This window comes from Hemitrygon akajei, chromosome 11 (assembly GCF_048418815.1).
Source record: "Hemitrygon akajei chromosome 11, sHemAka1.3, whole genome shotgun sequence".
NCBI lineage: Eukaryota > Metazoa > Chordata > Chondrichthyes > Myliobatiformes > Dasyatidae > Hemitrygon > Hemitrygon akajei.
The window spans coordinates 155,110,346-155,133,930 of NC_133134.1; the positions used below are offsets into that span (position 1 = coordinate 155,110,346).

The window sequence follows — 23,585 nt, forward strand, 5'->3', positions numbered from 1 at the left end:
TTAGAATCTTCCAGTTCCATCATGGGAAAAATCCTCCCTGTCATCAAGGGTATCTTCAAGAAGTAGTGCCTCAAGAAGACAGCATCCATTATTAAAAACCCTTATCGTCTAGAACATGCCTTCTTTGCCTTACCACCATGGAGGAGACTCAGGAACCTGAAAACCCACACTCAACAGCTTCTTTCCTTCTGCTATCAGATTACTGAATGATACTGAATAATACCTCATTGTTCATCTTTTGCGCTATTTATTTCTTTTTGTAGCTTACAGTAATTTTATGTCCTTCACTATACAGCTGCTGGAGCACTACACGTCAGAGACAATAAACCTGATTCTAATTGACTTTAAGAACATCAAAATTCAGAAATGTTAATAAGTTTGAGGGAGCAATCAACATTGAGCCAGATGCCAACAAATTACATTTGTTTTAGGGAATTTCGGAAACAAAAACAAATACGGTGGATTCTGTTTATTTGGGCCATCAGTTAATTAGGATAGCTGCTTATTTGGGACAACTCTTAAGGAACAAAAACTAATTCTGAAAATTGGTGGGATTCCCTTAATTTATTTGGGGCACTATGCTGCTGACTTGGGACAGTGCTTAGAGTGAATTGATTTTAAGTAGTATCAATTATGTGCTTATGATCAAAAAGCAGTGATTGTTGTCACTGATAGTTGGTGAGAAATAAGCAGTAAGACATTTCAGAACTGATTTGTTCACTGCAGTGCCAAGCATCCAGGCTTGGAAATGCCAGAAACAGCCAGGAGTGAAAATGAAATTATTTCAATACTTCAACAAGTTAGAAACTAGAAAGAATTTGATGGTATCAACAATCATCTTCAATGTTACCATTGGATCCCACCGGACAACCAGCCCTCACCTTTGGCTCCTAGTAGCTGTTTACATTTGGCAATGGCCACACCCCGGTATACTACTTTGATAGGCAGGCTAAACCAGGTGAGGCTAGCTGGCAGATCTCATACCCCATGAGAAAGGGACTGGGCAGATAAGATCCAACAGCCAGGAAGATGAATCTGCAATGCTCCATGGAGAGCGAAGGGAAAGACAAGGCAAAGAAGTCATGGTCATCCATTGCAACTAAGAAGACCCTGGCTGTAATGTCTCCTTGTCAATGTTTCCTCTAAATTTTAGTAGTCAGTGTGCGCAAAAATCTTATGTTGTGCAAATTTTTTTCCTGTGACAAAAGTATGTGCGCACTGAATGCACACATGGCACAGTTTATGTAGATTTACAAAATATTTGACATATAACTGCACAGAATAACAACAAAATAACATACATATTTAAATCACTTATTTTTTCTCTCTCCTGTCTTTGGCATTTACCCATTCTTTGTAAACTCTATCTAGACTAATAGAACTTCCATCCAATTGATAGCTTTTGATTCTCATTAACATATCCAAATGACATTCACCTAAATGGTTTCTCAGCTTGTTTTTAAGTTGGTTCATTAGGTTAAAACCTCGCTCACAGTCCATACTAGACGCAAGAAAGGTTCCCGCAATGTCCATCATCTGTGCAAGGTCGCAAAACTGTTCATTTTGAAGTACAAATGCCACCATATGAGCAAAGTTTGAAATTAGTTTAGATTTAATTTTTCTTGCACGGAACATTTGAAATCATTAAACTGTCTATTACAGTATTTTCAGCTAGAAAATCATGATATTTTAGACATAAGGCATTAACTTGTTCATCGCCAAATGTGAAGTCACAATCTGTAATTGCGGAGAAATCAAAAGCTGACCATTCTTGTACCTCATCTTCTTCTTGGTACTGCGCAAGCACTGCCAGATGGCTGTTATAACATGCAGTTGGTGTGAACGGTGTGAGATTTAAATTGTAAAGTGAGCTTTTTTGACTAGATTCCCTAAGTTGATTTGATTGAGTCTATCTTTAAAAATATTAATGTCAGAAATACTGTGCAGGTCTGGCGGCAGAAGATACCACTCTCCTGACGAAGGGTCTCAATCCAAAACGTTGACTGCTTCTGTCAATGGATGCTGCCCGACCTGCTGAGTTCATCCAGCTTTTCTGTACGTCTTGATTTGACCACAGCATCTGCTGTGTACTTTGTGTTCCACTCTCTTGTTGATCTTGGGTAGAGGGAGTACTGGTAGCAAATCTTGTTGAATGAAGAGGTTTCCAATATGTAAGGTCCAGTTTGCTGTTGAGTTGAACTGACCCTGTGACGAGTTTGGATGTTTGATGGAGTGATGTTCTGAACTTCTTTGAAAATGGAGATTAACCGTAGTTTAGTACGTTGGTTTTCAAGTGGTTCCCATTGAAGGTTAGAGAGCATGTTGGTGACATGCTCACCAGAAAACCTCTTCAGGAAACCTTTCTTCTAAATGAACACAAAGACTATTTATAAAAGCCAACAGCGAACTTGTATTCACTGTGATGTTTTCGACACAATGTGAATTCGACATTGTGAATCAATATTTTTTTCAGTAAAAACTTAGTAAGCTATCTACAGGATTTGAAACAGATCTTTGTAAACTTTACGATATTAACACTGTTCGCCAAAGATGGCTGAGCCATGATGCAGCTGTACAAACTGGAATAGGAAAGGTGAGGTGATGTAAATTAGTGATGTGCATTGTGGTATTTGAAGAACCGACTAACTAGTTAACAGAAACATTTAGCTAAAAGATTATTTTCAATAATTATAATTATTAATTACTACATTATTTTAGGTAACTAACCTTTTGTGTGCACATTAATTTTCTTTGGGCGCTGGTTGAAAAACGTGTGTGCACGCGCACAGCTTAGAGGGAACATAGCTCCTTGTACCACTGTATCCAGACTTCCAAAGTCAAGAGAATGTAACTGCCCCAGTGCAACGGTTTTTCCACTTTGAAAACTTGTCTGCACAGGTTTCCTGTTATCACTGGATATGACAGACAACCACTATTAGTATTGATATGTCCTAATTTGTTCTGTATTTCATTTAAATACATAATTTGTTACTCTGTTAAGTGATAATTTGTCTTTTAAAAAAACCTTTTAAAACTATTTCCATGAAACTTCAGCTAGTTGTGACAGCAGCTTAAATGGGCCAAATAGAATCCTCTGTAATAGTCAAATTAAGTTCAATGTCAATAATTGTGAGACAGTAATGTTGTTAGGAAAACCTGCAGAGCACAACTATCCCTATCATATGCAACAAGTTAGCAAAATAACCAAACAGAGGGACAAAAACAAAAAATTAAGCTACACTGAACCTGTATTGAACCTTGATTACACATTTAGAGAACTGTATAAAGATTTTGTAATGATACTATAAAAATGTCATAGAGGCTTCATTGAGGATGAAAAGAAGATTTAAAAAGATTATATCAATATTATCAGGAAAGAAATAACTGATTGGGTCTCTCTCTACTTAATCAAAAAGAGGAGTGATCTAATACAGTCTTTAACATTATGAAGGGTTAGAGAAAATGTTTCCACATGGGGTCTTAAGAAGAAAACTCTTTGTCTAAAGAAAAGTGAGAATCCGATTGCAGGTAGTATTGAAATGCATGTTATAGGTACCGTTAAGGCAAAGCTTGTCAGGAAGAACAGGATAGAGGGTTTGTTAGAAAGGGTTAGGTGAAGAAGACTCCAAGAAGCTCGAGTAAATGGCGCACCTAGTAAACCTACAGCCCCACAACTCTGTCAACCCAAACTCAATCCTGACCACAAGCACTCTGTGTGGCTGCATGGGTTTCCCCAGTTTCCAATTCATGGATATTGGTTGATGATCTGGGCACAGCAAATTGCCCATAGCATGATAAGACAAAACTCAATAGAGTTGAGGGAAACGTGGGGGAATATAATAGGATGAATGTAAATGGGTGGTTGACAGTTAAAGCAAACTTTGTGAGCTGATCAGCCTGTTTGTGTGTCATATGACTCTCTGACTTCCTTAAGGACTGGATAGACTGTAGGGCCTCTTTTTGTGCTATACATCTTATGAAATGCTTTTACTTTGAGATAACAAATGAAGCGTTAGTCTAACATCTCTTCCAAAGTAAAATGCCCTCTCTTTTAGAAAGGAGCATCCAGTTATTCAGGCTGAACACTGGCTCCTGTACCTCCTCCTCCTGTACATGAGGAGAGAGCATGTTCCAGATAGTGAGACTTCTATGTGACAAGTTCTATCTTATTATAAATTTTGAACCATTTTACTTAAATCTATTGAGTTGTCAGCAGGTTCTGGACTCGGGGTTTCATGTGGGCAGGAGGAATGAGGTCTGATGACCTCCTGGTTTTGCAAATCAGTGAGAATGGAGTTGGAGACCTAGTATTTAGGCCCCCCCCCCCCCCCCCCCCCCCCATCGGCAAGTCCGGAGTTTGAGACCTGGTGTTCAGTACTGGTAGGTTCTGGGGTTGATGTTGAGGATTGAGGTCCATTGCCCAGAACCTCAGCTCTGTGAATCTCTGTGATTCCACTGGGGTAGCAGAAGGCCCAATACCTGTGTGTCTGCGTTCGCTGGAGTCCGAGGACAATGGTCTGTCTTGGGGTTAGATGACTGTGCATGTCCATAGGTGGGAGGGAGGAACAGGGCTTGTTTTGCTGTTGTTTGTGTTCTGCCGTGTGTTGTGGGCATGCTATGTTGGCAAAACAGTTACTTAGGATAAACTGAACTTGGTATAAGCTCTGGTGATTGTAATTTTCAGGGGATCTTCTATTCCTCTGAACTCACCATATCATTTTTATATTAATGATAGTTATTTTTAGTCAACCATTGTGGGCCAGATTAATACTCTGATATCATGTAGTTCAAATATACTTATAACACATCTTTGATTTTAAAACCCCCCAAACCACCAGATCAAAGTGTGCTGTCTCAAGAGAAACAAGGGCCAGTACAGCAGATGCCCTAGTACCTGCTATTTTAAAACTTGACTCCAAATCAGATTACTCCAAAGCCGCATCATTGTATTTGCAAAGGTATCTCTAATATTAGCTGTGCCTAGCCATCTATGGCTTGGAAATCTTATTATAACTTCTCTGTTTCCAAAAACACCTATTCTCCATGCAGTAAACTCAAGCAGAGGCAAGACATTTCTTTCATGCTTCCCATGACTTTTTTTTATCCTCTACAACATCCTAACTTAGGTTATTTAATTATTTGTACATAACTTTATTGCTAAATGTTATTGTTTGTACTCCAATGAAGTGCCTTGAGTTGATTTTTACTACATTTATGATGTTGCATAAATGCAAGCTTTCCTATACTATACAATATACTAATCTAGGCAGTATAGACTTCTCAATGAATTGACCTTCTGAGGAATGAACAAAAGCTTAAAATCCACTTCAATGTTAAAATTTGAATTTACGTCCTAGCAAATATTAAACTGATGCCCAATTATCTCTATGATCTTGGTTCTTCTGTTAAATAGCCCAGCTTTCTGGGTTATACTGGTCAAACTGCTTTGCACCAACATAGTGGCCATTTTATTAGGTACACCTGCTCATTAATGTAAATATCTAATCAGCCAATCATGTGCCACCAATTCAATGCATAAAAGCATGCAGACATGGTCAAGAAGTTCAGTTGTTGTTTATTGTTTCCAAACATCAGAATGGGGAAAAAATGTTTTCTCAGAGACTTTGACTGTGGAATGATTGTTGGTCTAGATAGAGTGGCTTGAGTATCTCAGAAACTGCTGATCTCCTGGGATTTTTACACACAACAGTCTCTAGACTTTACAGAGAATAGCAAAGGCTCCCCCCCCAAAAAAAAATCCAGTGTGACAGCTCTGCAGATAAAACTGCCTTGTTAATGAGAGAAGTCAGAGGAGAACAGCCAAACTGGTTCAAACAGATGACAACTCAAATAACCTCACGTTACAACAGTGGCAGCCTCTGGTGACATGAGACGCTTCTTCAGTGCTATCAAAATAGTCCAAGTTGCTTCAGATTAAACTCCCTGCACTTAAAGGATAGGAAGAAATTGCTAAAGGTTCAGAAGGCTATCAATGATTGATGGAGAGAGGACTTTCAAGAATTTCTTAAATGTGACATCATTGCTAAACAAATCCTCCAGAGATCTGTGAGAGAAGACATGGGGGAACCTCTCAGTATGAAAGAGGGTCATGATGCCATATGGAGCCTGAAAAGCAACATAGCCACTAGTGTTGAAGGGATCCTAGCAGAGATACTTATGGAAATTGGGCCAGCACTCCAGCATCATGTACATGATTTGCTCCTGAAAGTCTGGAAAAAGGAACAACTGCCCTCAGAAATGCTCTAATAGTGACCACATTCAAGAAGGGAGACAAGGAAGACTGTGGGAATTTTGGAGACATCTCCTTCCTGTCAACAACAGGCAGAGTGCTAACATGTATCCTTGTCAACTGACTCTGCTATTTGAAGAAGTATTCCTTAAATCACTGACTGATATCCCCCATTTAAGGTACCACAGACTTGATCTTCCTAGCATTCCAATTACAGGAAAAATGCCATGAACAAAGGCAACACTTGTACTTAGTTTTCATTGATTTGACAAAGGCATTTGATACAGTAGTCAAACTCTGACATATACTATCAAGACATGGCTGTCCTGACAAGTACTTATGAATATTGAGGCTACTGTATGAAGGCATGTCAGCCACAGTGGCGCTGAATTGGAAACCTTCACTGTCATCACAAGGGTCAAACAGGCTGTATCATTGCACCTCCTCTATTTGCCATCTTTATTGCTGCCAACATTCACCTTATTGCCCAATACCTACCACAGGGAATTCCAATTATGTATAGAACAGACAATAGGCTTTGAAACCTCAACCAGTTCAAGGCCAGGAACAATGTCAGGACCACCACTATCATCGAGTTTCCATATGCAGATTACAATGCCATCCAGTACACTCTGAAGAAGACTTTCAATGTATCCCGAATGCCTTTGCCAAGGCATATAGAGCCCTGGGTTTTGTTTTTAATGTAAGAAAGGCAGAGGTCCTGTATCAGCCACCGCCCAACCAGCCATTTATCCAGCCCTCCATAAAAGTTGACAAAATCACCCTTGAAAATGTAGACTACTTTCCCTACTTTGCAGCCTTCTCTCCTCAAAAGCAGACATTGACTCACAAATCAATCACCACCTCAGTAGTGTTAGTGGAGCCCATGCAAGATTAAGGAAATGAGTCTTTGAAGTCTGTGACCTACAAGTTCAAACAAAACTTTTGGTCTACAGGGAATTTGTCCTTTCTACATATTGTATGGAGCTGAATCATACCTACAGTAGACACCTGAAACCCCTGGAACAATACCACCAAAGAAACTTATGAATGATTTTGAGGATCATCTGTAAGGACAGATGCACTACCACCAACATACAGCATGAGGCCAACATGAACAGCATTTCCACCACCATAAAGCAATACCAACTCCAATAACAGGTCTTGTCAATTTGATGTCTAACTCATGACTCTCCAAACAGACCCTTTACTCCAGTTGAGGGAAAGTCAGTGAGCTCTTGGTTGGCAAAGGAAATGCTTCAAAGATAACAACAAAATCATCCTGAAAAAATTCATCATTGTATCTAAAAACTGGGAAGAGGTTGCACTCATGAGATGCACCTGGAGGAAACACGTTCAAGGTACATGAGAACAACCTCTGCTGTGTAACAGAAAACATCTTACTCTACTCCGTTCATTGCACTAAAGCAGTGTTATACAGAAGGGCATCTCCGAGTGCACAAAAACGTCAAACATTAAAATGGATGGGCTACAAGGCTCCTCCCCGTACATAATAAAGTGGTCACTGAATGTATACCACCATTCAGAATGTGATAATCTAGTTCTTCCACAACTAGTTAGATAGCACATAACGTTCAGAAATTCTAACACCATGAAAACGTAACTTATGAAATGAGAAACTGTTACAAACTGTAGGAGTAAATTTACTGTGCATTAATTCATAAAATGATAATCTCACTTAAACATTAAGGTTAGAATCTACAAGGCACGTTTGTGTCATTTTAACATTGAGTTCAAAAGACATCGTTAAAACTAATGCAGAGAAATGTTGCGGATGGGTTGAGTCCTGGGCTGGACGTTCTGCTCATTTAAGGAAGGTGAACCTCTCCATTCCAGGTGTAGGGATCGCCGCAGGTCTACCGTTTGGCTTGCCATGCGGGAGGTTACTCGCATATGGCCTCTCGTACACTACTGTGCCCATAGCAATGCCTTCACGCGGCGTCCTGTTCTTACTGAGTTTGCTTTGTCATTGAGCTACCGGATATCTGCGGTATAACTGGCCAGGTAGGCTGGGCTCATTTGTCTTGGTTTGCAGCCAGCCCAGGAGAAGCACAACTCCGATCCCAAACCCAGGTAGATAGGACTCGGGACTCGTTAGCTTTGCCAGGGAGTACGTCTAGAAGGAAAACTCCGATGCCGTGCTATTACGGAACGCCCCCGGCCGAAAGAGTGGAATCGGCCTGCGTGCACCGATCCTCACTATAAACCACGCAGCGCAGGCAGGAAGTAAAGTCCTACAGCGATGGGGACCCCTTCTGATCTTCGCAAACGAAGAACCAGCCATCCATTCACAGAGATGTTGTGATGCTGGGATTAGGTTTACCTCTTCTTTTAACGTGCAACCAAGCGTAATACTTTATTAAATAAATTGAATTTAGCATTCCTAGAATTTTGGTATTTTAAAATTTAGACCAAAATATATTAAATACCAAACATAATTATAGCTGTGGATTGATGTAATTCATGTGCTTTCTCAGCCCCGAAACTTCGTCTCCGACTGATCTTTCTTACAAAAGAAAGCATGTTATTAATGGAGTTCAGCTGACCCATACTGCTCAGCGCGAAAGAAGCAGCTCTATCATCAGACTGATTTTTAAAAAAAATGTATTTTCACTTTCATAAGCAGGCTGGCGAGGATCACACTCCATTTTCAAAGACATGTCTCTCAATTTAAAGGACAACAAACAGATATTTTTATAACCAAGACACAGCAAATAGGACATAAACATTATTTCACTTGGCCGTTGTTAATGTAATCCACGTTTACAATCCAATTGGCGTGTTCTCCTCCGGAGTTTCGAACCCCGAACAAGTCTGCGGTTCCTTAAAACTGTATTTACTCGTCCATATGAACAAGCTAACTACGAATGTCAAGATAGCATTGCATTATCGAGGAAAGTTGCGTATTTTTGGCAGTACGTACAAATTTCCGTGGATTTTATTCCAGCAGTATCGTAGGGTTTAAGCTATTCACTGTATATTCTGACGGATTCGAAAGCAGTTAGAGACCTAAATCCTGCCGCAAAATCTACAGGTCTGTCAAAAAGACTACGGAAAACTCGGGGTGAAAGGTCGAGAAAAAATAAGCTCGGTGTTTTAGGATCCTGTTAATGCAGCAGAGGGCGTGTGTGCTGCAATTCAGGTCATTGACCTTCCTACTAGTAATGTACTGACAATAGTACCTGCAATTTACACACTCACTTAGATGTACTATGGATATGTAAGTACCCTCCCCGTTCTGGACACAGCCGCCAACATTCTTCTAAATACCAATGCCCATTTTTCAAGGAGCTGCACGTACACACAAGCAATTTTTTTCATACAGGCTTTGAAATGCACGATGGGATATTATCATAAGATAAAGTACCGCTGTTAAATTAAATCTGTTAACGCAAGCAAAAGTAAATCCACACAACATAGGTCTTAAGATAAACTTCTTTAAGTGAGGGGAGTAGCAAACTCCGCCCCCCCCCCACTCCAATAATGAAAAGGACGGGGTATGTTGCAGTATTTACATAAGAATGCCATTTTAATATAACAATGTAGTATCCAAATCATCTGTGGGATTTAATCTTGCCCTCATGATTTAATTATATAATGTTACTCAACTCAATCTTCGTAGAATTAAAATAGGTCCTACAGTCTAACATTTGTAAATCCATGCATAGCCAATAGAAACATTCCTTTGAAAAGGAGATTGAATCTAAAAATATCCTTGTTTGCATTCCTGAACCATGAAGGACAAGGAAAGGGACAATGGGCTTGGAGTAGCCAGAGAAACTATGGAAAACATACATGGACAAGCGTAGTGAAAGAGATATGCTATGGAACATTCAAAAATGACGATAACAAATGCTCAATGGCTGGATTTAGTCAATAATTTAGACACGTGATTGGCTGATTAAATATTTTGCATTAACGCAGGTATACAGTGTAAGGTGGCCATTGAGTATATAAATTGATATAACTATGATGACATCAGAGGAATAACTAAAATTAATACAGGGTGGTCATTGACAGAGAGCCTACTTGTTTCAGATTCTACTCGTTTAGACAGAGGTTGACTCTGTATCATATCCCTGAATAACCGTCATCCGTGTATCAAAGAACTATACATCTTCTGGACTAAAGAACTACTGCCTGGTGGCACTGATGCTAATCATCATGAAGTGCTTTGGGCACTCACTTGCTGATAGAACCATTCCACAACAGATGCCATAGACTCTGTCATGCACCTGGCCCCAACACACCTAGAAAACAAGGACACATATCAGAATGCTGTTTCTGGATTTCAGTTTGGTGTTTAATACTATTGTCCCAAAGACCCTGGTGAACAAACTTATCCTCCTTGGTTGAAATAATCTACTTTGAGTAACTGGGTGTTGGACTTCCTAACCAACAGACAGGTAGTCAGGATGCACAATTGCTCCTCCCTCCCCATCATCCTCAACACAGGTGCCTCTCACAGCTGAGTACTGAGCCCATTGCTCTCCACTCTGCTCACACATGACTGCTCCACCAAACACCTGAGTAATCACATTGTCAAGCTCACTGATGACAGGACAGCAGTGAGGCTCATCACCAACAATGACGAGACAGCCCGCAGAGAGGAGATGAAAAAGCTTGAGGCCTGGTGCCAGGCGAATAATCTCTTCCTCAAGCCAACAAGACAAAGGAGGTGGGTATTGTCATCAGGAGAACTCACACCAATTCTCACCCTTCTTTGCATCGGTGGTACAGCATTGAAAACTGCAAGCAGTTTCAAATTCCTGGGGCTGCACATCTTACACGACTTCTCATGGTCCCAGAATACACTCTTCACAATCAGGAAAGCTCACCAACACCTCTAAGTTTTGAGGAGGCTTAAGAGAGCTGGACTATGCACACCTATACTCACATCATTCTACAGATGAGCAGTAGAAAGCATCCATACAAGCTACATGGTACAGAAGGCTCCAAAATGGGTAGTCAAAATGGCTAACGCATCACCCACCATCAAGGACATATTCTGTACTGTATACAGAAAAGTGCTGTAAAAGGGCCAGTAATATCATGATGGATCACAATCACTCTGCTCATGGACTGTTTGTACCACTCCCATTAGGGAGAAGGCTATGCAGCATCCACACCAGGATCACCAGATTCAAAAACAGTTATTTTCCCTAAGAAGTAAGGCTGATTAAGAGCTCCACTGACTAACCCACACTACCACATCCCCAACCACTACTACTTTATCACTTCAGTCACCTTACTGTTCAGGCACTTCTGTGCCTGCTGCCACTTTATCGACCTATGTATACAAGTTATCTTACGTATTCATTGTGTTCTTTTTATTATTGTATGCTTCTTCTCATGATGTTTTTTTCTATGCTGCATCAAATCCAGAGGAATAATAATTGTCTCCTTTGCACTTGTGTACAGGAAATCAATCTTGAATGTTGAGAATTCTTTGTCAATTCTCCAAACATTTTGAGATATTCAGACTAATGCCTTCTCTGCATTTAGGTATTAGCTGAAAAATGTACTGGTTCTAAGCAGGGGATATAGTGGAAACATATGACATAAGATTTCACAATCCATTGATCATTGAAAGACAGGTGAAATATGGTGAATTTTACCTGTAATGAATCTCTTATTGCATTGAATCAAAACTCATTATTTATAATACAATACTTTTATTAAATTTTGGATTCATTGAAGAGAATAAACAAGGGTGGCATCGTCGCACATCAATTAGTGTATGTAATGCTATTACAAGACCAGCGACCCAAGTTCAATTCCACTGCTATCTGTAAGGAGTTTGTACATTCTACCTGTGACCACATGGGTGTCCTCCAAGTGCTCCAGTTTCCTCCCACCTTCCAAAGACATATGAGTTAGTATGTTAATTGGCCAGCATGGGATTGTTGGACTGGAAGGGTCAGTTATTGTGCTGTATCTCTAAATAAAATAAAAACAAATAAAAAACAAAAAAAAACTTATTATTGTGATATTCCTTTGCTGACACTACTTACTGAATTTAAATGAACCACTGTTAGCCTAGCCTAGCCCAGCCCCGCCCCATAGACTGGGGCTTATGTAGATGGTACATCCCTTCTTCTCCTCCTCCTTGTCTTTCTTTCTCTCTCCCTCTCACTCCCTCATTTTCCTTTCAAACCCTCACTCAGACCCACCCTCTTCCGAATCATTCCCTCCCTCTCCACCTCCCATTCACCCCCTTGATCTCCGCCTTCCTTCCTCCGTCTCCCAGTCTTTCTGCTTCCCACTCACATGCTCCCCCTCTCAGCACCTCCCTCCCATTTTATTCCCCTCTTTGCCTCCCACACACTCTCCCCACCTAACTCTTGCTCCCCCCTCTCACTGTGCCTCCTCCCTGTCTCCCCACCTCTCACTGACTCGCCCTCTCTCAACCTCCCATTGCCTCCCCATCTCTCTCATCTCTCATCCTCTCCCATTGCTCCACATCCTGCTCCCTCCCTACCCCCATTTCTCTACCTCCTGCTCCCTCCCTCTCTACCTCCAACTCACTATCCCTCCCTTCCCCTCTCTCGATCTCCTACTGCCTCCCCTCTCAACCTCCTTCCTCTCTCCCCACCTCCCATTCACTACCTCCTTTTCTCTTTCCACTTCCTACTCACTCACACCCTACCTTCGCCCCACTCCCTCCCTCTGCCTTTCTCCCTCGCACACCCTCCCTCCACCTCTCACCCTCACTCTCTGCCCCATTCACTCCATCCCTCCCTCTGCCTTCCACTCACTCCCTCCCATTCCAGCCTTCTCCCCTTCACCCCATGCTAGCATCCTCCCCCACTTTCCCTGCTCCCCCATTCCAGCCACCCACCTCATTTCAGCGCACTCACCACCCCCTTCCCCTATCACCCTCCCACCCCTTCCCCTCCCATTTCAGCCTTCTCCCCTTCACCTCCTCCACTTTTCCGGCTCCCCCATTCCAGCCACCCACATCATTTCAGCGCACTCACCACCCACTTCACCTTCCCCATCACCCTCCCACCCCATGCTAGCATCCTCCTCCACTTTTCCCGTTCCCCCATTCCAGCCACCCACCTCATTTCAGCACACTCACCACCCACTTCCATTCCACCCCCTTTCCCCTCCCCCATCCACCCATTCCCCCACCCTCTTCCCTCTCCTCCCACCACTACCCCCTTATCCCATCCCTCCCCCCACCCCTTTACCCCATCCCCTTCCTCCCCCACCCACCCATTCCCCCACCCTCTTCCCTCTCCTCCCACCCCTTCCCCACCACTACCCCTTATCCCATCCCTCCCCCACCCCACCCCTAACCCCCTCCCCCCACCCCTTTACCCCATCCTCCCCCACCCCTACCCCTTTTCCCCTCCCTCACCCCCTTTTCCCCTACCCCCCACCCTACTCCCTTTCCTCTCACCCCCTTTTCCCCTACCCCCACCCTACTCCCTTTCCCCTCCACGCCTTCTTTCCCTCTGGACTACAATGTCCAGCCGGCATCGCGAGTGGAGTCCCCCGAGCATGCGCACTGTGCCTGCCCTCCGTGGGAGTGTTCAAAATTTAAATAAACAAGGAGCAACATGGCGGCGCTTTGGCTCGGCTTTTTTCGGCAAACGAAGGTCAGGATATTGGAAGGTTTCTTCGATTAACAGTCCGTGCCGGTAAGTTGGCGCCAAGGCCGCGTGGCCGGGGTGGGGTGGCGCGAGCGTCGGGAATCTCGACCCTCCCCCCGTCCCTCAGATCTTGCTCTTTGTGGAGGAGCTGCTGTTGCTGCTTCTTTCCCGCCCCTCCATCCCCTCACCCCGCCCGGCCCGCGTCTGTCTCTGTTTCACCCTTCCCTCCACCCTTCTCCCGGTCTGCGTGGCCCCCTCCCTACACGCTAACCTGTTACCAAGGGGCTGGCCGAGGGCAATGGGCCTGCCACCCCCCCTCGCCCCTTGATGAAGGTCGCTGATCCGGCCGAGACCGGCGTCTTTTTTTTTACCCCCTTGTGGGGAGAGAGGGGTGAGGAAATGGAATCGTTCTATCTTAAATTAAAATTTCAACCAAAAAGGATCTTGGTTCGGGACAACTTAATTACTGAGACTGAACTTGGGAGTGTGAGCCCACCCCCTGTCCTCGCCCATTGGCTTCTTCACCCTTGCCTGCCCGTCTCTGCTCGCCTTCTCATTGGTGGCCATCAACTGGTCGCCATAGCATTTCCCCCCGTCACGTTGCTTTGGGCAAAGACGGGGTTTGGGAGGGATTTTAATTACAGTTTCAGTGTGAATTTTAAATGCTGCTTCTACGTTGCATTGAAACTGCAATAACAACCAAAAAAAAAAGCGCATAATACCTCCTAGGTTATTTTGCTTGTCTGCAGTCGTGAAGACGGTAAGGCAGTAAGACTCGTGCGATCGTACCCAAAATGACTCGCGTTTATGACAGCTAGGGAGGAAAAAGGGAACCATGCAGACAAAAGCGTTAAACAAAGATTATATTTTATCCTCACGTTAAACTAACACGAGAATTAAGATGTGCTTTGGGCTGCACAAAGCATGGAAATTGCCATGTTGCGATAGGTAGAGACGTTGGGAGATCGCAGCCCTTTTTGGGTAGACCTAGATGAGCTGGTAGGTACAAATTGTTTAAAAAATGCATAGAGATTTAAAATATCAGCACTAATCAGCTAGATGTACTCAGAAAGTGTTTCTGGTGAAGCTTTTAATAGCCAAGAAAGAAATCATGATATGACTATACTTCAACAGGGGCATTTATTATGAAGAAATAAGGACGATGTTGGTCTCAGAGCGCAATCTTGTCTACATTTGCCCCAGATTGTTGTATAAATCTGTTAGATTGCATCATGTTTTTGATCACTGTATTTTGACACTGAAATGCCACAAGCAATCCAATTCTGCCCTGACTGAGGCTGCTCTTCCTGGAACAGACCAGGAATTGAACTTCATGTGTTCCTAAATGCAAGTGACCATGTATCCATTGCAGAAACAGGAAGTCAGATGTGGTGCACACACATGTAGTTTAATGAATGGAGTCAAAAATATAATTTCTGTTTTTACTAAACTCTTATTTGTCAAAGTAGAGTTTGACAAATAAGAGTTTTGTTTTGCTTACTGTTTGGTATTTCTATATTTCTCTGTGTACGAGGATGGTCCTTCTGTTTCCTTGCAATGAAAGAATCAATGATCTTGAGTTACCTATGTTAAGGAATTAAGATGTAAGTATTTAGAAGAAGAATATTTACAGTCAGGGCTGAAGTGTCCACAAAAATTGCATTTTGTAATCGCTACGAATTACCCCCATTATTTCGTATGTTTAGAATATTAACATGTTGCAACAAATTGAAGTAATTATGAAATGTCTCTGCTAACAGAAGAAACATTTTGCATTACCTGAAGTTTATGTTAATTTTGAGTGAAATGTTACCAAAGTCTTGAAGCTTAACTATCCCATTTATGCTTTTTGTAATTTTTAAATAAAGTTCTGATAATAACATTGGATGGATTAAGTTGTAGTTCCTGGCAGATGTTGATTTAGTTCGTATTCAAAAAAATAAAACTGCTGATAATACCTGCATTTTGAGCATTAGGAAAGCACAGCATTGTTTGTTGAGCAGGATAATTCAACGTGACATCTCCTTGATGGCTTGCTTCTAATTGTGGATTTGCAGACGGCAGTAGGATAGGCTCTTGTGAGTCTGGTCACAGTGGGTTGAGGGACTTATACTATTGGCTTACTCGCTGATGGCATTTGTAAGCCGTTATCATTGGTTGTCTATTGAGACCCTGTTGATCGACAGCTGCTAAAGTACTGGTGGCTATGACATCTACATCTTGTTTAGATGCTGCTATTGGCAGGCCTGTTAGAACAGCCTGTAGGTAGTTTTCTAAGCTGTATATTTCTGGAGTGTACAGTGTTTATTTGTACAATGTTCTGGTTAAAATACTGACCAGGTTTGACCAGCTGTTTTAAAAAGGTACTTAATTATTTTACTCTCGGGAATGTATTTGAATGACTATATATCATTATGACATTAATTGAACCTAATACAATTTCCTTTGTTCCTTTAATATTATGAAGTGAGGAGACATGTACAGAAAACTGCAGATTTAGTTGCAGATGAGTACTCTTATAGACTTGTTGTGAATGCTTGTGAAATCTGCATGCCAATAAGTACCAAAACTTGTGTTGCAATACATGCCTGACGTTAATTGGAACCAGTTGCCTCCCTTTCCACAGGACACATTCTGACTTTCCAAAGCTGAAAAATGTCATGCTGTTACATTATTTTAACGTCTGAAGGGGAACACATAACTTTATTTCCATGTTTTGAGGCATTGGTGAATTTATTAAAATGTCAGGATAAAACTATAAAATGGCTTTATTTGAATTTTTGTTCTTATTGCTGTGATGAGACTGCAAGTGGGTTGTGAGTGTGTTTTAATGGTGACTGCTAACATTTTTGCGGGAGTTCATCCAGGACTGGTTTAGCATTGTGCTTTACTTCAGACAGCTGGCAGTTATTTGTGTGCAAGTTAAGTAGGTGGATGCTAGATTTTCCTGTTCAGTAGAACCACTGACTGCCTGCACACAATTGTTATATCGGGCTGTAACAGTAAAGGATGTTGTTATAGCAACAGCATTAGGTGACCTCACAAAGTATTAAATTTGACTGCATTTACAATCAGGTGGTTATGGAAAACTAGCACAGTTACAATATCTGCAGCCACCTGGATGCTGGAGAAGTATTATTGATGATTACTGTATTTCCATTTTCTTTCAGATATAGGGAAAGGATTGTCCTATCTTGATATAGGATAGGATGTTCACATAGTGAATATTGACATCTTGTGGGCTTGTTTCCTGATGTCAATTGGAAAATCAAGGGGTACTTTTAATTAACAATACAGCATTGATGACATATGTGCCTTTAGAATATTTTTTATTATTTTTATCTTGGCTCAAAGCAGAGTTAGTAAAAGTTAATGGTTATCATGTGATTTGAATGTTAGTTTTAGTTTTCATGCATTTCTTGCTATGCCAAAAATATGTATTTTGACCTTTAGAAACATTAGCATTTAACCAAAGAAATGGATCCGGGGTTTAATTTGTTAGGCTGTTGTAGTATTTAGTTATGATATCATTATATTTATTCCAGTGTTAAGCATTTGGTAAATATTAATTCTCTCCTCAGCCCCATTTTGTAAACTACTTTCTCATGTCTCTGTATTCAGGTTGCTTCACACATGTGCAGTGTTCCTGCCATTTAAACTTATCACCAGCCTGTGAAATGGTTGTCTTAGTATAACAGATTATGCACGAGTTTAGCAGTTTCTTTGGTGTTATAGCAGATACAGAAAGAAATTTATTTTACTGGGCAATTCATCTGAACCATATAATGTGCATACACGGCAAATATATTTTTCTGGTCTGTTTTGCACAAATGTTTAATCACATTTTATGTACAGTAATAGTTTTCAACGTTTGTTTGCCCTGATACTTGTGACACTTTGAAAGGACGTGATGCATGCTTTTTCAATCTGCTTACATATTTGCTGGGAATTTGAATTTGGTGCAATGTTCACACAAGATTTAAAATGTACTCAAAACATTACTCTGGTTTTACATAGTAGGTAATTTGAGCACCTATACATTATTTATGTGGTCTTATTAAGAAAATGATAATAAACTTCATAGTTATTTGAAACAAAGGCTGTTGGTTGAAAACTCTTTAGAATTACAGAATTCGTACAATGAAGCTTTTCAACCCATTTTCTGTTGCTGGTAGTTTTGATGGAGCCACCCAATTCTTTTACCATATCTAATGTTTTCTTTTCAGATATATACCTGATTCTTTTAAGTTTTTAATGAATCTAATTTCATAATCTCTGCAAGTAACTTATTCAAGATTCTAATAGCTAGCTTGCAATCATTTTTTAAAGAGATGCTTTTTCCTTCTCTATTCAAATTGAAAGGTAATGTTACAGCTCTATAGGACCCCAGTCAGACCCCACTTGGAGTACTGTGCTCAGTTCTGGTTGCCTCAGTACAGGAAAAAATGTGGAAACCATAGAAAGGGTGCAGAAGAGACATACAAAGATGTTGCCTGGATTGGGGAGCAAGCCTTATGAGAATAGAGTGAGTGAACTTGGCCTTTTTTCCTTGGAGCGACGGAGGATGAGAGATGACCTGATAGAGGTGTACAAGATGATGAGAGGCAATGATCGTGTGGATAGTCAGAGGCTTTTTCCCAGGGCCAAAATGGCTAGCACGAGAGGGCACTATTTTAAGGTACTTGGAAGTAGGTACAGAGAAGATGTCGGGGGTAAGATTTTTATGCAGAGAGTCGTGAGTGTGTGGAATGGGCTGCCAGTACAGTGGTGGAGATAGGGTCTTTTAGGAGACTTCTGGATAGGTACATGCTCAGAAAAATAGAGGGCTATGGATAACCCTAGTTAATTTCTAAGGTAGGGACATGTTTGGGACAGCTTTGTGGGCCGAAGGGCCTATATTGTGCTGTAGGTTTTCTATGTTTCTAATTTCTGTTGGAGCTTTTGTTAAATGCAAATGTAGTGAAAAACATACGCAGTTGTGTATTTTTCTAAGATGGTATATAGCATGTTTAGGATATGCTTACATCAATATTAATTCTAATCTCCAGTTCAAAATCTGATTTTTCATAGACTCTTAGAATTTTCAACCCAGAATCAAACAACTTCAATGTATCTGCTTATCGGTTAACTTTAGATTGAAATTGAATGTACTGAGGGAGTAAATCATATACTTGAGTTTTGTATATTTTCTTTCCATTCATTTTCCTGATCAAAGGGATGCATCCTCGGGCTGTAGCTAATTTAGTTTCATGACTTCATATGTAGCAAAAACTTAGTTTTCTTGATAACTTATTTCCAAAATAAACAATGCTTACGAATTTGGGAGATCATGTTACATGCTGAGCTTAAGCTATTGAGGTTCAAAAAATTAATGTGAATTATGCATATATTTTTGGAGTGATGTGTTCAAACATGTCAGTCAGTGAAGAAGGTAAAATTGTTTTAATTTTTTTTGTACGTAGTCGGGCCTCTTGTAGACAGTGAAACATCAACTAAGACTAAATACTGTGCTGCAAAAGAATTGAATCTTACTTTGTAGACAAAGATCCAGAAAATGCAGATTATAGACTTGGTTATCTCGCTTTAGATCAGACAATGAGCTGCACGCTGATGTTGGATATGTAGTTATTTTGTCAATGTTCGAGCTTCCATAGGTCATTGTAGGGCTTGTTGAACAAATATTTAATCTACTTAGCTGTGTAAATAGTTGACAGTGTAAAGAAAATTGCGTAAACGTGCCGGTTCAGCAAAATTGGGGTTTCACATGTGTGATGGGACTGATGCCTATTTAAAAAAAATACAAGAGGGTATCCTCTGCAGCAGAAACTACTAAATGATTTAAGCTGCTATTAGCCAAATGGCTGAAAGCAATTTAATTCCTTTCTGCTGATTATCAGTCCCCTATTAGGCTCATGATTATTGTTCTGTATTCTTTGAACATTTTTTTTTGAAAAGGAACAAAATGAGAACTTGAAGTTCAAAAAAAAGGTCTCATTTTGGAGAAACTATTTACAATATGGCAGGGACAAATTTTTCTATTCAAAGGAACATTTCATACAGGAAACTTTAATCTTCTCTCCCCTCTTTACTCTAGCTCCCTCCACCTAATGAATGTATTTAATATTTTGTGGTTGGTTTGGATGTAAGTGGTGCTTGATGATGGGCCCCAGAAATAGTTTGTTTCATTTCCTGGTAACATGTATCCAATCTGTACAAAACATTTAGTACAGGAAAACCCTGTGCATGACTTTGGAGCCTTGCTAGCAGTTTGTTGTTTTTTTCTGAATGGCTTTCTTCAGTCCTGCTCAAATGCTGTAGTATTGGTGTTTCCAGAAAGTGATTTTATGTTCTATTTGTTGTCCACAACTACTACTGACCAAAACTACTACTTAATTCTGAAGTCATAATATCTGAATAACAAAAGTTCTGTAGTGATGCATCCATCTTCTGATACATCTGAATGATAAATAAAGCTGCCTTGGAATGGGTTGTTGGCATGATGGTGCTCTCTGTGTAGTGCAAAGAAACACTAGAATTGAATCAAGCTGCTAAATGGAACTAAAAAGAAATATTGTTCTGGATTCTTTGATAAAACGCAATGAACGTTCTTTTCTAATGTTCCTTTCTTCGTGCAGTAACTTTCTAAGGTTATGTACAAGCTGCATATTGGAAGCCTATTACATTTCATATCATGGATACGCTGCATTGAGATCATGCATAGGATTTTCCTTCATTTTTCCTCTAAAAGTTTGCTTCCAACTTTTATAAGCAACACACACAAAATGCTGGAGGAACTCAGCAGGCCAGGCTGCATCTATGGCAAAGAGTACACTTAATGTTTTGGGTCTAGACCGTTCAGCAGGGCTGGAAGAAAAAATTATGAGGAGTCTGGGTTAGAAGGTGGTGGAGGAGGAGTGGAAGAAACACAAGGTGATAGGTGAAACTGGGAGGGAGAGAGGGGTGAAGTAAAGAGCTAGGAAGCTGATTGGTGAAAGAGATACAGGACTGGAGAATGGGGAGTCTGATAGGAGAGGACAGAAGGCCATGAAAGAAAGATAAACGGTGAGGAGCACCAGAGGGAAGTGATGGGCAAGCAAGGAGATGTGGTGAGAGAGGGAAAAGGGGATGGGGAATAGAGAAGGGGTGGGGGGACATTACCAGAAGTTCGAGAAATCGATGTTTGTGCCATCTGGTTGGAGCCTACCTAGGTGGAACATAAGGTGTTGCTCCTTTAAGTGGAGTGTGGTCATGGATGGACATATGGGAATGGGAAGTGGGATTAACATGGGTGGCCACTGGGAGATCCCGCTTTTTCTGGTGGACGGAGTATAGGTGCTTGGCGAAGTGGTCTCCCAATCTACGTCGGGTCTCACCAATATATAAGAGGCCACACTGGGAGCATCAGATACAATAGATTTCCCCAACATACTCAGATGAAGTGTTGCCTCACTTGGAAGTGCTGTTTGGGGCCCTGAATGGTAGTGAGGGAGGAGGTGCAGGGGCAGGTATAGCACTTGTTTCGCTTGCAAGGATAAGTGCCAGGAGAGAGATCAGTGGGGAGAAATGAATGGACAAAGGAGTTGCATGGTGCAAAGCAGAAAGTCGGGGGGTGGGGGGGAGGCATGTTTGGTGGTGGAGTCCCATTGGAGATGGCCAAAATTACAGAGAAGTATGTGCTGGATGTGGAGGCTGGTGTGGTGGTAGCTGAGCACAAGAGGAATCCTATCCCTGGTGGGGTGGTGGTAGGATGGGATGAGTGTAGACACGAAATGGAAGAGATGCAGTTGAGGGCAGTGTTGATGGTGGAGGAAGGGAAGCCCCTTTCTTTAAAGAAGGAGGACATCTTCTTTGTTCTGAAATGAGAAACCTCATCCTGAGAGCAGATGGGTGGAGATGGAGGAATTGAAAGAAGGGGATGGCATTTTTATAAGTAACAGAGTGGAGCAAGGTATAGTCCAGGTAGCTGTGAGAGTCAAGGGAGTTTATAATAGACATAACTGTATAAGCTGTCTCCAGAAATAGACAGATCGAGAAAAGGGAGGGTGGTGTCAGAAATGGACCAGGTAAATTTGAGGGCAGGATGGAAGTTGGAGGCAAAGTTGATGATTTTGATGAGCTTCCATGGGTGCAGGAAGCAGCACCAATATTAGTCATCAGTGTAGCGTATGAAAAGTGGGGGAGTGACACTATTGTATGTTTGGAATGTAGACTGTTGTCCATAACCGACAAAAAGACAGGCAGAGCTGGGACCCATGCGAGTACTCATAGCTATACCTTTTGTTTGAAGGGAGTGGGAGGAGCCAAAGGGGAAATTATTGAAGTGAGGACATGTTTTGCTGGATGGAGGAGTGTTGCTAGAGGGGAAATGGTTGGGTCTGGCATCCAGAAAGAAATAGGGAGCTTTGAGGCCTTTCTGGTGGGGGATGGAGGTGTATAGGGGTTGGACATCCATGGTGAAAATAAGATGCCCAGGCCAGGGAACTTGAAATCATTGATAAGATCAAGAACATGTGAAGTACATGGATATAGGTACGAAAGGACTGAACCAGGAGTGATAAAACAGTCGAGGTATGCTGATATGAATTCAGTAGGATAGGAACAAGCTGAAACAATGGGTCTACCTGGACAGGCTGGTTTGTGGATCTTCGGTAGGAGGTAGGAACAGGATGTGCGGGGTGAGGGAACGATGAGGCTGGTGGCAGTGGATGGGAGATCCCCAGAGCTAATAAGATTGATGATGGTGTGGGAGACAATAGCCTAGTGCGCCATGGTGGGATCCTGTTCAACAGGTAAATAAGTGGAGGTGCCTGACAGTTGTTGCTGGGCCTCAGCAAGGTTGAGGTCAGTCCACCAGACCACTATAGCACCCCGCTTATCTGTACTGAGGTTAGGATTGGTGTGGAGTGAGTGGAGAGCAGTGCATTTGGAACGAGTGAGGTTGGAGTTGGAAAGAGGATGGTGAAGTTGAGACAGTTGCTGTCTCGTTGGCAGTTGGCAATGAATAGATCCAGAGCAGAAGACCAGGGTGGGTTGTCCAGGAAGAGGAGGAGAATTGAAGACAGGAGAGGACAGTGAAGAAGTAGATGCAGAACCGGAGGTGATGGAAGAGCTCTATGTTGTGGCTGCAGAACTCAGAGGTGTGGGCATATAGGGACAAAGGTGAGGCCTTTACTGAGGTTTAAATGTTCTGTCTCAGAGAGGATGGTGAAGACATGGATGGGAGCTGGGATCAGAGGTGGGTGGGGAATGGGGTTTGGTAGCGTCAGTGGAGGGGGAGGGTTGGGGTGGTCAGGGAAGGTGGTTGAGTGACGGATGGTCCCTGAGGGCCCAAGATCTGGCAATGGGACCTGGGAGATAAGGGACTGCGGAGTGGTGGTGGGGGAAGGGGAGATGGGGGTTCTGGCAGCAACACATGAAGACCGTGCCTGGAGGTGCTGTTGGCCAGAGCTGGAATTGGTGGGTGATGAGAGCTGTGACCAGAGGGCGGAAGGGGGTTGGTGGTGTTGGAGGAGAGGAGGGGGTTGCCGTGTTTGATGGCCCAAGAGCTGGCGGTAAGACTTGAGGGGCACGGGATTGCGTATTGGTGGTGGGTGAAGGCACAGGATTGCAGAGTGATCGTGGAGGAAGGTGCGGGATTGCGGAGCGGTCGTGGAGGAAGGTGCGGGATTGCGGAGGGGTCGTGGAGGAAGGTGCGGGATTGCGGAGCGGTCGTG

At 42.1% G+C, this 23,585-nt stretch overlaps 1 protein-coding gene and 1 long non-coding RNA gene across 10 annotated transcripts in view; one reads left to right on the top strand and one right to left on the bottom strand.

Annotated features, from left to right (window-relative positions):
- Positions 1-11,988: 11,988 nt before the first annotated feature.
- On the bottom strand, positions 11,989-15,938 carry LOC140736161 (uncharacterized). The gene is made up of 4 exons (XR_012100898.1): positions 15,831-15,938; positions 15,374-15,456; positions 14,595-14,686; positions 11,989-12,211 (listed from the first exon to the last, which is right to left on the bottom strand). It is a non-coding gene; the product is annotated as an uncharacterized lncRNA (long non-coding RNA).
- The window catches only part of LOC140736158 (nuclear receptor coactivator 3-like), a 218,645-nt gene continuing 208,866 nt past the window's right edge, over positions 13,807-23,585 (top strand). For 5 of the 9 annotated variants that reach the window (XM_073062009.1, XM_073062023.1, XM_073062010.1 and 2 more), the window contains exon 1: positions 13,807-13,920. The gene's annotated coding sequence lies outside the window, so the exon portion shown is untranslated. Of the gene's footprint in view, positions 13,921-14,528; positions 14,633-16,137; positions 16,236-23,585 lie in introns of those variants that run through there. The other 4 variants (XM_073062014.1, XM_073062017.1, XM_073062015.1 and 1 more) reach the window with 2 other exon arrangements.